This window comes from Grus americana, chromosome 5, assembly GCF_028858705.1.
Source record: "Grus americana isolate bGruAme1 chromosome 5, bGruAme1.mat, whole genome shotgun sequence".
Classification (NCBI taxonomy): Eukaryota; Metazoa; Chordata; class Aves; order Gruiformes; family Gruidae; genus Grus; species Grus americana.
In genome coordinates this window covers 18,396,246-18,409,022 of record NC_072856.1, presented here as the reverse complement: position 1 = coordinate 18,409,022, position 12,777 = coordinate 18,396,246, and the positions used below count along the sequence as shown (strand labels likewise).

The 12,777-nt window shown below is 53.1% G+C and overlaps 1 protein-coding gene across 5 annotated transcripts in view; it reads right to left on the bottom strand.

Moving 5' to 3' along the window:
* The window catches only part of DUSP8 (dual specificity phosphatase 8), a 43,276-nt gene extending 35,428 nt beyond the window's left edge, over window positions 1–7,848 (bottom strand). The window contains exon 1 of one of the 5 annotated variants that reach the window (XM_054828578.1): window positions 7,830–7,848. The gene's annotated coding sequence lies outside the window, so the exon portion shown is untranslated. Of the gene's footprint in view, window positions 1–6,468; window positions 6,489–7,013; window positions 7,101–7,284; window positions 7,400–7,448; window positions 7,600–7,829 lie in introns of those variants that run through there. The other 4 variants (XM_054828573.1, XM_054828574.1, XM_054828575.1 and 1 more) reach the window with 4 other exon arrangements.
* Window positions 7,849–12,777: the final 4,929 nt, after the last annotated feature.

The following is a 12,777-nucleotide window of genomic DNA, read 5'->3' as shown; positions in this document are numbered from 1 at the left end:
CTGTGCACTATTTTCCCACAACACCTGCACGCTAAGTGAAAGAAAGCACAGGATTAAGCTGTGGTTCTTCAAGGCTGCAGATAATATGCCAGCATTTCACTTCTTAAGGGCAACCCCAAGCAACATGAGTTTGTCCACCTCGGCAGAGCGCCAGGGACAGTCATGGGTGAGGCCATGGCTGGTGAAGCAAGCACCTAGCAAACACAGGGGCAGTCCGCTGGCACCTGCCCAGCACAGCGTCATTAGTCTCCCATACTTAAATGACAAATAGGACCCCTGACCTCACTGAAGAGCAATGATGCTGCTGCCTCCTGGCAAGTTTTACGCAGCTTCTGACGATAACTGGTGCAAACTGAGGTGCAGGTCCCAGCACAGGTCTCCAGCCAGCAGAGGCCAACGTCCACAGTTACGACACCCTACGCCTGCTGAAACTCTGACCCTCCTTAGCAAACCCAGAATTCAACTAAAATGCAAGGGGTTACACTGGTTTTCCATGGGATGAGACATCCTCCAGGGCAGTAACATAGGCTTTGCAAGGCTTTTCTGACCTGGTTCAAGGCTTGCTAAGTTTCGTGTACACACACAGTAGCTAAATTGCTCACAGTTTTGGGGATGAATTAGCACTTGTCAGCTCAGGCTCTACCTCTGATCACAGCCATGAAGAGGCACCAACTCCAGGTTTCGAGGGGTTACCTTTATCTAGAAAAAACACACAAAACAGGCAAAGCCCAAGGTGATGTTCCTGCCCCACTCTCTCCTTTCCCCTCGGGGGCTGTGATTCATTACCAGGTGGTTTGGTTTGGTTAATCTGAGGTGACATGGAAGTCAAAGTGTTTAGCAGGTCCTCCTCCATCCCCACCACCCTGGACAAGACCGTGCCCATTGACCATGCGGAGCCACAGCTTGCTGGTCAGATGCCACAGTTCTTTGTTTATGAAATTCTACAGCCTAGCCTCTTTACTGAGAGCTGGGTATTGCAACATTTTGTAATATAGGCCTTCTCTCTTAACCTGTTATCATCATTGCTGTTGCGGGTGGCCAACTAGATGAACTCATTCACTGGGGTAAACAAACATCAATATTCCCCTCACCAACCCCAGGCAGACACTGAAGCATGAAATATATATATTTTTAAGCCCAGTTTAAAAAAAAAAATCCCAGAGATATATCATGACATCCACCCAGAGCTTCAACATCCTCCAACTCATTTCCATGCCAGCAGGTCTTGCTCATCCCTGCTTCTGCATAACACAACAGAAAGCATGGGTGATCACACCAAGCCTTGCCCCTTTAGGGCTGCTGGTTGACCCCCCCAGCTAAGTAAGATCAGTTCAGTCCTCCTCACCTTCCTGCCTGTCCTGCCAGACTCCGACAGAGCTCACACTTATCTTTATATCAGTTACTGATGAATGAACCTTGCTCAGGTGCCAGACAAAGAGGCAGCCAAGCTCAAAGTAGAAGGGATTGCGAGGATGACACAGAATTACAGGCATCAGCATTCAGCAAGCAAGCGGAGAACACGCCGATCTATTTTTAATGGTACAATGCAAGTACTTTACAAAAGGATGTGTCTGGGGAGATTCTGCCCAGTCAGAGGTTTGCATTCGGGTTTTTTGCAGCTGTCAACTTTGCTCCGTGTGCAGGAGGCATTTTGTCCCTTCACCACCCCACAGAATAATTCAGACAGCCTCGGCTCAGTTTCGGCTGGAGGCTTGTCCCTCATGGTCACCTTCCTGCCCTGCTGTGTCCTTCTGACTTTCCACCAGAAAAGCCGAACCTGTGGCGAGTGGCCAGTAAGGTGTAAAGGAGAGCTCCAGGTTGGCTTGGCTTCTGGGTCTCAGCCCTGCTGAGCTAGCCAAGCTGCTGGGGACATCTCTGCAAGGTCCACTGGCAGCAGCAAAGTGGTTAATGTGTTTTTTCACAGGCTAGCTCACAAGTCAGCAGTGCTGGCACCCTCTCCGCACCAGCCCTCTACTCAACAGCCTCAAGTGCCAAGTGAGGCTCAGACTGCGCCCATCCGCTCCCCACACAGGGCTGCCGGCCAAGGCAGATGAAGATGGCATGAATAACTCCACTCAAGCTACGGCTCAAGGAGGACCAGGCTGCCATTGCAAGCTTGGAAATGAGGGTTGTGAGAGGCAATGCAAAAACAATTGGATGCTGTAGATGCTTCTTGGTTGCTTCTTTTCAACAGCATGTCTCAGAGACTGATGGACCCTCTTTGTCTGGAGCAAAGACTGCCTGGCGTTACCCAGGAGAGGCTGGATTTCAATGGGAGATGTGTGATTTAAGCAGACGCAGATTTAATGCGTGGGAAGGGCTGGACTTGCTTGATGAAAAAAGCCCTGCAATCACCTAATAAACAGACTGAAATTTCTACTAGAGCTTCTGCTGCATCAGCTGAATTACCATGTGCTAGCTTTAGACAGCAGCACTCCTCAAAGAATTAAATCCCCTATTAAAAAGAAGTAAAAAGGCAAGATGAAAAGCTGTGTATGCGGGCACACCATGCACCTACATGCTGGATGAGTAACACGGGTAAGCAGAGATGAACCGGAAAGACGCACTGCATCATTAGCAGGGCTGGAGGATGCATGCTGTGGAGGGGAGGATGCCAGGGTCATGCTGTCATTGGAATCTCCATACAGGATCAAAGCAGTGGTCCACCTCGTTTCATGTCCCCTCACCATCACTGCCTAATAACAGGTATTTTACAAAAGCCTGGGAGAAGCAGGATGGTGGGTATTTATGGAATAGTCATGGAATAATTTAGGTTGGAAGAGACCTCAGATGATCATCTCTCCCTTAAAGGAGAGCTAATGTCAACATCACAACAGATTGTCTTGTCCTTCTGGTCACCAAATGACTTGTTCCCAGTCATCAGTAGGCTCAGAAATTATGCTCCCCATAACTCAGCATGCAGAAATGCTACACAGAGAGCCTCTTTTGCAAATTGCTAGAGCACCCTGAAGGGCTCTGGAAAAAAATCCTGAAGTACATGAGGTCTCTGCCCCAAGAAACCTGAAGGCTTGGTTTAAAAAAGGTACAACGAAGGTAGACAAGTCATGCATGCATACATTGGGGTAGGCAAACAGGAACCATGAGGGCTTTCCATGCACCACAAATGACATGGAAAAAGGCATAAGAGGAGTGGGAAGAGGGCATCAAGGAAGGATTTTCAGCCCCAGATAGGTTGCTGGGATGCTTTTAATTTAAGTTAGTGTAAAATGCATCACTTATTTCACCTTCATGCAACACAATCCTGGAATTTCTGTGCTGTTATTGCTCCCTGTTTGCACTAGAAGACTCTCTATGTACTGGACCAGCTTCCAGTGAGCTTCTCCAGGTTCTCCTCCAATCCCAGCCTGGGCTACCACTGCACCTATCTTCTGAAATACCGATCCTTTCAAGGCATCACGCCAACAGGCACTACCTGTCACTTTTGGAAACTGGAGGTCCAGAGCAGCAAAATCCCCACAGAAGCTCTGGGCAAAGCACAGGAAGAAGCCCCCTGCACACCAGCCTAGATTATGTTGTCCAGCTGGGTCTAGAAAACCTCAGAAGAGCCAAATAGCAGAGAGATGGAGCAAGCCATCCTACAGGAACCATGGCAGTCTGCAGCGCATGACTTCCCAACATGGCTCTCCCTTAATCTTACTCTTCTTGCTCGAAGCAGAGATGGTTGAAAGGAGCCTCTTGGACAGCATTGACCCAAAGGCTTGGGGTAGAAAATCTACAAAGAGCTCTTGGAAGAGGAAGAGATAAGAGCTTGTTTTCCTTTCCATGAATTCATGCTAAAGGGGAGAAGGGGCAACCAAGGCTCCTGCCGTGAGCAGAGCTTAGTATCTCCCACCATGTTCTCAGCTGCTGGCCCACATCTGACAGAGCATCTCTCCCATGGGGATGCGAGACATCCACATGCCATGGTCTCCCACTCCACCAGAGGAGCAGGCAAAGCCATCAGGCCCTCATCAGGGTGCAATACACCACCTGCCATCTCCACAGGAACCTGCACTGCCACTAATCACATCGCAAGCTCTGCCTGGCTTTGAGGACAGCCCCTGATAACATTAGTGCAGAGCATCTTGGCACAGTCAGTTTTAACCCCCCTCACACTCCCTTGGCTGTGTAATAAGCCTGCACACAAAGTACGCCCAGGTCTCCTGACAAACTTGAGGAAATCTTGAGCAGAGAACTTATTTTAGCTTCTTATCTGATGAATGCTCCCAGGCCACTCACCTCCCTTCCCCAAGCCTGCCCATAATTACGTCAGGTGCCTCCTTCCCACTTGGCATCAGGTGGGACAGGTGTATCTTCAGAGAAGAAATGCAAAGCTTGAAAAACAGGTTTTAAAACCCAGAGGGCATGGGGATGCAGAGGAGCGTGTTGAAGCTTTCCCCACAGGATGACGGCATTGCCACTCTGGCTGCAGGAGTTTCTCTGCATAGCAGCAAGAAGAACGGTGTGACCCAGTGGCTGCGCTTGGAGGACCGGGAGCACCTGAGTGTTTCTGCAGCCATTTCCCCCTTAAGACTGCCATTAAACCCACGGTGGTGGGCAAAAAGGTCTGCAAACTCTCCTAGTGCAACCTCCCTACCAAACAAAGAGGAGTGAGCAACCTCAAGCTCTTTCTCTTTATCAACTCCTTCCCTACAAGATTCAGTTTGCCAGAGCTGTTTCAGTATTACAGCAGCATTCTACAAGCCCACACCATAAATGAAGGCTGCCAAGCACTGGAGCACCTTCTTTTCCTCCTTCCATCCCTGATAGTGTTAACATGCTCTGCACCTGCCTGCGCCAAGGGCTTTGGGAGCCGAGCTGCGCACTGGATAAACTAACCTCTGATCCCTAAGAACAGCCTCGCTTAAAGGCAACGAAGCACATCTAAAGAGAAGCACCTATAACACAGTCCCCATCTCTTACATAGATTAAAGCAGCTGGTGCAGAGCTAAGGGGTAGGGATGGAGTGGGGACTCGCTCATATTCATGCCAAGAGAAGTAATTTCAGAAATCCTGAGCCACAATGGGTTTCCAGCCTTTGGGGAAGTCTTTTTGGGAGGAAACGGCTGCAGGGGGAGAAGCTAGTTTTCTCCCACCTCCCAAGATCCAATTTGGCAGAATGGGACAGACACTACTGCAAAGTCCTGCCTAGCCCTCGCGGATGTTTTGGTAGTGGTACTGGCGTTGCATTTAATTTTAGGTGAATTTAAGTTCTCCAAAGGCACCTCAGTGGCTTTCTCAGCAAGGTGCCTGGCACCCAGCAAAACACACTCTGCAGACGAACACCGTGCAGTATTTGGAAGAATAATCTCCATGCAGAGCACCCAGAAAACACTCTTAAGCACTCTGCCCACTTTGGTCAGCTCTCCCAAGCCTAGCTGAGGCTGGATCTTAAACAGCAACGCTTGATCCAGGTTTTCCTTGTGTCAAGGCAGGGACAACTGAAAACCATGGGGGGCAAATCTGTTAAAATCCTTTTGGTGTGAGATGCTGCCATCTCAGCTCTGAGACCCTCCAGCCCCAGATTTGTGCTGCTCAAGTGTGTTGCCGATGGGCTGAGGGTAGGAATTTCTGCCTATTGCTATCACAAAGAGGCATTTGGGCATCCATCTGCTGCTCACGCACCCAACTGTCCTCTCTGGTCCCAGCCATTCGGACAGTCCTACACGTACAGGCTCTGCCAGCATGGCCGTGCCAGGCAAAATTGGGGACAAGACACCTGCAAAGCCCTTGCAGGCATTTTAAAATTCCAAATACTTCCAGCTATGGCCAGGAGGGTTTTCTCGGTGCTGCACCATATTTCGTTTTGGGAACCGTTACAAGCAAAACCAAAGCAAGCGCAGGAACCCTCAGCCAGACCCAAACCCCCAACAAACCTCTTCTGCAGAGAGAACTCCCGGCACGGACGCCCTCCGACAGCATAAGCAAACCCCGTCTGTCAGAGGCAAGGCCAAACCCATAAGCACCAATTCCCATGCATTGAGTCCTTCTGAAAACAAAGCTCTCCGCAGCCGTGTTTGGGTGCGTAGGCAGCTGTGCCCCCAGCCTTTCGCCTTAGCGCAGGAGGATGAGACAATGCAAGCGAACATTAAACACCACTCCACAGGCAAGCTGCTTTCAAGGTTAACATGGCCCCTGGACTGCCAGGCGCAATCCTCAGTGCTACCTGTTCAGGGCTTCTTGGGCACCCTAACCGTCTCCTGGGGGGTGTCTGTCTTTATACCCCAAATTAGAAGGAGACTGAAACCTCCAGCAACTATTCCCAATGCATTTGTCATCGCTAGCTGCTTGGGGCAGGGACGGTCTCTTCCACACATGCTTATGCAGCGCCCAGCTCCCACCAGCGAGCTGTTGATAACTACCGCAATATGAAGGATAAATGCATCCGTGCCCAGAAAAATCCAAATATCCTTAATAGAACAGCACTGCACCGCGTCCTGCCTTCTAACAAAACCGCAAATTACTGACCTGTGCACAGAGCTCCCCCAATGCAAGCTGAAGCACTGACATCAGCTTTTGCTGTTGCTCAGGAATTTAATTCTGGGGGAGGAGAAAAGGGAGGGGGGAGCAGGAAGGAGAAGGAACTTCATTATCAATAAGGGAAACAAACAGGAATCTTTAAAAACAACCAATGCTCAGCACAGAAAGCAACATTTATCACTAAATAATAATTGAGGGGGGGGTGATCAATCGGTCCGTGCACATTAGGGGAGGTGGAGGGGATTATTTGAAACGGGCAGCTTAACTCATTAATCGTTAGCAGCGCCTTTGGAGCCGCAGCAGTGAAGTGTTGCATGAAAACCCCCGCTGATGAACACATGCCGGCTCCGTTTAAACGTCAAGGACACAGGGCGACACTCCAACCTCTTTCATCATCAGAAAAACCACAGCGCTGTTAACATCGGTTCCTCAAACACCATTCCTCAGTCCCCAAGAGAAAAGCCCTCCATAAGCGGCCCCCGGCCCAGCAGGACAGCGGGTAGTCCCCGGAGCTTCCCAATCCCCCTCCTCACCTGCACCACCACCGTCCGGCAAACGCGCACCGTGAAGATAGGGTGGGATTTTCAAACTGCCCCCCCCCCCCGAAAACAAGCGCAGCGTCCCCGACATGCGCGGCCGTGGAGCGCCAGCCCACCCCCCCCATCCCCGCGGCGCAGCCCGCTGCAGGGCTGCTCCCTCCCCAGCCCCAGCACACCCCCCCCCATTTTTTTCCTTGCACCAGAATAATCCAACCATCCTTAAAACCCCAAAGCCCTGTATCTACATATACATATATACACGTACATATATAGGTATATATTTTCGCGCTGTCCACTGGCGCTGGGCGCGATGCCGGCTCCGCTCCGCACATGCGGGCGCATTGCACCGCACCGCGCCCCCCAACCCGCCCTTCCCCCGCGGGGCGCACAGACCCGGCGCTTATAGACATCTATAGGGGATGCACTGACCCGGCGCGGCGGGCGCGGATGGCCGCGCCGCTCCGCGGGCTGTCCGCTGGCGCGGCCGCTGCCGGCGCCGCAGGGCCCGCATGCCGCGGCGGGCAGGGGGGGGGGACGGGACACGACCCGCGCCGCTCCGCTCCGCGCCGCTCCGCGCCGCTCCGCGCGCCGCTGGGAATGCGCCGGCGATGAGGTCATGCCTCGGGAACGGGGGGGGGGGGGGGGGGGGGGGCGGGGGGGGGAAAAAAAAAAAGAAAAAATACAAGCGTTGACGTCACCCGCAGCCAATCAGCGCGGGCGGCGCAGGGGCAGGGTGACGTCAGCCCCGCGGGCGCGGAGCGGCGCGGAGGGAGCGGGTGCTGCTCCCCCCCTCCCCTCCCCTCCCCTCACCTCCCGGCCCGGCCGTGCGGTGCTCCGCGGGACTTGCGCGGCCCCGGCGCAGCTCCGCGCAGCGCCGCTGCCCGCTTCCCTAGGGCTCGCGCTGCCTGCGCACATCCCGGGCAGCCCCAGCCCTGCCCAGCTCTGAGCTGCGCGGGGGGACTCCCGCGCCTGGTGGTTTTGGGTGATGCCCTCTCGCAGGGAGATGGGTTACCCCGCGGAGGGAGTGGCCTGAGCACCGATGGGCTTTTTTGGGGGTGACTCTCCTTGCCACTGAGGTTCCCAGGGGACACCTCCACTGCTGTGCTGCTCCTGGCAAAAAATGTGCTTTCACGTAGTTTTGGTTCATAGATGGTTCCTGGGCTGCCCTTCTGGCCTGAACTAGGCAATGCTGAGCCTGGAGCTCTCCTGCAGGCAGGGCCACCCCTCCTGCCTGTCGGTGCACCCTGCCTGCAGTTTGCGTGCCGGCTCTGCCCACCTCAAACACCCCATTGCTGAACTTGGAGTAGTGGGGTGCTGCCGGCATGGCTCTGCAGGACTGGCTCACTCTGAAGCACACAAACCGATGAAGGAGAGGTGTAAACGCAGCGTGGTCTTGGAGGATGGCATGGCAAAGAGTGGCCCAAAAGTTGAGGGGTTCAGGGGGAGCCTGGCCCACAGGTTGGCTCCTGGCTGGATGGGGTGGGCTCATCTCCATCCCACCACAGTGGCACCAAAGAGCTGTGTGGCTGGTTTGGCTAACGCAGCAGGGGTTTTTCTCTGTCCTTGGCCCTGGCCTGGCAGCTCCAGCTTAGAGAGGGATTACAGTTTAGAAGCTTAGGTTTTGCTGGTGCTTAGAAAGTCAAGGGAACCTTCCTCCCTGCCGATACAGATGCCGGATGTTTTAAAATTAACTCTCATCTCTCCGAACATGCAGCCGGCAGCTTGTTCAAGAAGAGTGTTAAGGTCCCACAGTTACTGGTGATAAAATCTTTCCCAGAAAGTTCATTTCTTGTAGAGCACCAGAGGTATAAAACCCTGGGATGTTAAAAAATCTCACTCTCCCGATTGTATAAGCAGTGCTGAGTTTATAGCCTTCTCCTACCGCAGAAAATCAGCTCACCCAAAGCTGTCAGCAGGGAAACTTGCAAAACCAGGGCTACTCCACCTCAACAGCATGGATTTCAGCCCAGTTAGTGTAATCAGCAGAGAGATGCCGGGGTAGCATGGACGCTTGCTCCTCTAGTGTCTCTGGAGCACTTGGTCCTGGTGGGAGCGGAAGCAGGAGCGTGCCCGGCATGGCTGGAATGAAGCCGGGATCTTTCTTCCATTCTGCCTTTCCTGCTGGTTTTCCCGTCCAGCTCCCTCCTCACAGCCCTGTGGAGCACCCCAGCCAGGGAAACTCTGAGAAAGTCTTCTCTTGCTTCACCTTAGGGCGGTTTCCTCCCCTACCCAACACCTCTTTTCAGGGGTAAAATAGAAAAAAAATGAAGGGGAAAAGAATGAGTTTGAAAATCCCAAAGCTTCCTCATAAAAACTATTATCTTATCTAGGCAGAGAGCCACGAGCTCTCGAAGTCTGCTGAAGGAAGAGGATTTCATCAGTTTCTTTTCAAACCCTAGTTAAAATCAACGTTTCCAACCCTGGGCCTGGCATGCTGCTGCCAGATGAGCGTCCCGAATGGGCTGTCAGGAAGATTACTCCCCGGCTGACCGGCAGCTTGGTGCAAGGGAGGAGTGTGAGGAAGGACATGGGAGAATGCTGAACTGGTGAGAGGTGAGGGATGGAGAAGTGGCAAGGAAGGGGCAGAGGATGGGGTGTTCTGAGGGACTGCCAGACACCTGCCTTGGACTGTTCATTCTAGCAAGAGGCCAAGATGAGCTCCCTCTTGAGCCTTCATCTCTGGCAAGCTCTCCTCAGCCACCCCACTGACCCCCTGGTGCATCCCTGGGTGATGGGGACATGGGAGATTTGACCCATGCAAAATCCATAATGGCAGCAAATGGGAGGAGATGCTCCAGTGGGGCCAGGACCGATGGGACACTGGTTCTCATGGCCAGGGGGAGAGGCTCCAGCCCGTGAGCCGTGCATCTCTCCCACGCCCACTGCTTCTGTGTGAGGTGCTGCAGCCTAGCGCCTGGTGGGGAGAAACCAAAACAAATGATTCACTGCTGTTAAACTGCTCCTGGGATCACAGGGCTGGGAGCAGGTGGCAACGGAGGCTTGCAAAACCTCACCTGCCTCCTGAAGCCGGGAGCTAACCCCATTTAGATCCCAATCCCGTTCAACCTGAAATTCTGGCATTCAGGTGCGGACCCGTGGCTACATGGAAGAGAGCAGCCAGCCTGAGCGAAGGCAGCGCTGCGAGAACGCACAGTCAGCTCTGGGTGGCTTGGGCACGCCGACCAGGGAAGCAGCGTCCTTATTTTCCCCAGGAGAAATTAAGCGGGGAGAGCCAGGGCAATGCTGTTATGGTCAGGCAGGCAGAACAAAGCAGCCTCGCGCTCTAAGCTCCCATCTACCAGATGTGAATCTATTGTCTCAGCCCTGGGGCCAGCATCCCCACAACCATCATGAATGGAGCAAAAATTATGCAGCGAGTTGCTTATTGCTAAAGGGAAGTGCTTTATTTCAGGTAAATAGCGCTTAAAAAATAATTTGCCCCACTCTGTTTTTTCATCTTTCCCAGATTTCAGACGCATCTGAAGATGGTTTGCATCCCAACTATGTGTTTCGAATGTGAGTTACACTTGTACACGTAATAGTTCTTGCTAAAATGTTTTCCAGGCCCCCTAATTGCCCTGGCAGGCCAAGTGTAGAAGAGCACAGCAGAGCCTCCTGCATCCTACAGGAATTAAAATCGGAACCTGATCATGAAGGAAACTAAAACTAGGAAAACGAAACTGCTGCCAAACCAACTTTCTTATCCATCAAAAAGGAGAGACTTTTCACCAACCTGCAATTACTTTAAATGAATAATTTTTTTTAACCTTGTCTCGTGCTCAGATGCAGTTCCTTGCACCACCAGCTGAGCCAGCCTCCCTGCGCCTTCAAGTTCACAGCGCTGGCTGTGGCGCTAGGCACTGTGTTCCCACCGCAGGGAGTATTGGCACCTCAAAACTGTGCTGATGGCTGAAGCCAGAGTTGACCCTCGCGCTGACATGGCTCCGCTTCTGCCAAGCGCAGTTGTTTCTGCCACACGCGTGCCTGTCACCCTCGCCACAGCGTCCTGGAGAGGGGCATGGCAAGGTGCTGGAGGAAGGGGTTTGCCAGGCTCGGTGTCGCCCTGTTTTGTAAAGAAACATATTGACTGTGGTGAACTGTGCATCCCACCATGGGAAGGGCATTGAGCCCCTCTTTGGCTCCTGCCCACGTGCTCCCGGGGAACTGAGTCTCCAGCTCTCCCACTCCATGGCTGGGATGGAGCCCAGCAGATTCCCAGTGGATCCCAGCATGCCACCTTCCTCCTGCAAAGCAACAGAAAGAGAGCTGCTGTGCTTGAGCAGGCAAAAGGCATTCGCAGCATCACCAGGCAGCCTAGTATCTCACATAGGGGGCTGCCCTGGATCTGTCTCTGTTTCTCCGATAGAAATATCTGCCTGTGTGCAGTGTGGCTCAGCACTTGCAGGGCGCAGAGCTGCGCATGCACGTCACCAAAGCAGCTACTGTGCAATTAATTGCAGAAGTAGCAGGCTGGAGGGCTGCGTGCTGTGCCATTCAGCTCAGTGCATGCTGCAGAAACATTCATTCTGTGGCTCCGACTGTGCTGCGAGGCGTTCCTGCCAAAGGGAAAAAGGGAAAAAAAAAACCCATCATACATTGAATAAATTATGTCTGCTCTGGACGTGTCTGGGAAAAGCTGGGCAGGGGCATAGAGATGTGCCAAACACAGGGCATGGCCACTGAGTACCGGTACGATGGGTCAAAGTCAGGCGGTAGGAGGGGCAGAGAACCAGGACCTTTGCACTGGCATGAAGTGATCACGCCAGAGGAGCCAAGGCCGCTGGTTAGCAGCTAAGCCATGCAGAGGCTTTACAGTAACACCCCTCAGGTGCAGGAAGCATGCCAGCTCCTTTGCCCCCAGTGCTGAAAGAGCGTGCCATGTTGGCATGCACACGAGTTTTCCCTGGGCAGCGAGGGTAGGCGAGTGGCTCTGGTGTGCCTAGAAGCCATCCGGGGTCATATTCACTCCTCTGAAGGCAGTGGGAGGGGGACGAGAGAGACAACAGGGACAGGGGAAGGGGAGAGACATTGAACAGTTTTGTTTCAGTATATCCAAGTCTTAAAAAATAATCACTGCCTAGTGGTCTAGGACAAGGCATGGTCTTTCTTCTCCGTATGTGATTGGGGATGGGAAAAACATTACCCCGGGCCAGAAGGCAGCACGGAGTTAGGCTCTGTGCAAGGGTCCATCAGGTCTGGACCCTTTTTTTCTACCCCTGTGCTGGTTTTTGTTAGGCTGCTCACCAGTTGCTAGGTTTTTTTTGTTTTGTGTTTTGCTTCGATCATTTTCACTGATGAGAGCATCTGCTGCCATCTGTGCCTCCCCCTCCTCCCCCCGGCAGGACAGCGCACCGCCTCGGTCTGCCTGCAGAGCCAGGCGCTCTTCACTGTCCAACCTACCGCACGTACCCTGCACAGGCCTGTGAGTGTGCAGGGATGGAGAGGAGGGAAGAGGCAGCTCCATCAGCACCCTGCTCTTCCCCTGTGTCTGCTGACCATATCTGAGCACTGCTGCAATTCTACCGGTCGCAGGATGCCAGCGGTGCCAAGGTCCCAAGCAAGTCCAGGACTTGGTGTCACTAAGCAAGGTTGCAGTTGGCTCTGAGAAGCCAACAACTGATGAGACAGTATTGGAGGGGAAAACACAGAGGTGAAGGGACTTTGGTAAATTCACCCAGGACATCAGCACGTGGCTGGGAAGAGAGGCGAGAGCCGGCACCGTGACTCTCCTTCCTGGCCTACGGAGCACATGGGAAGC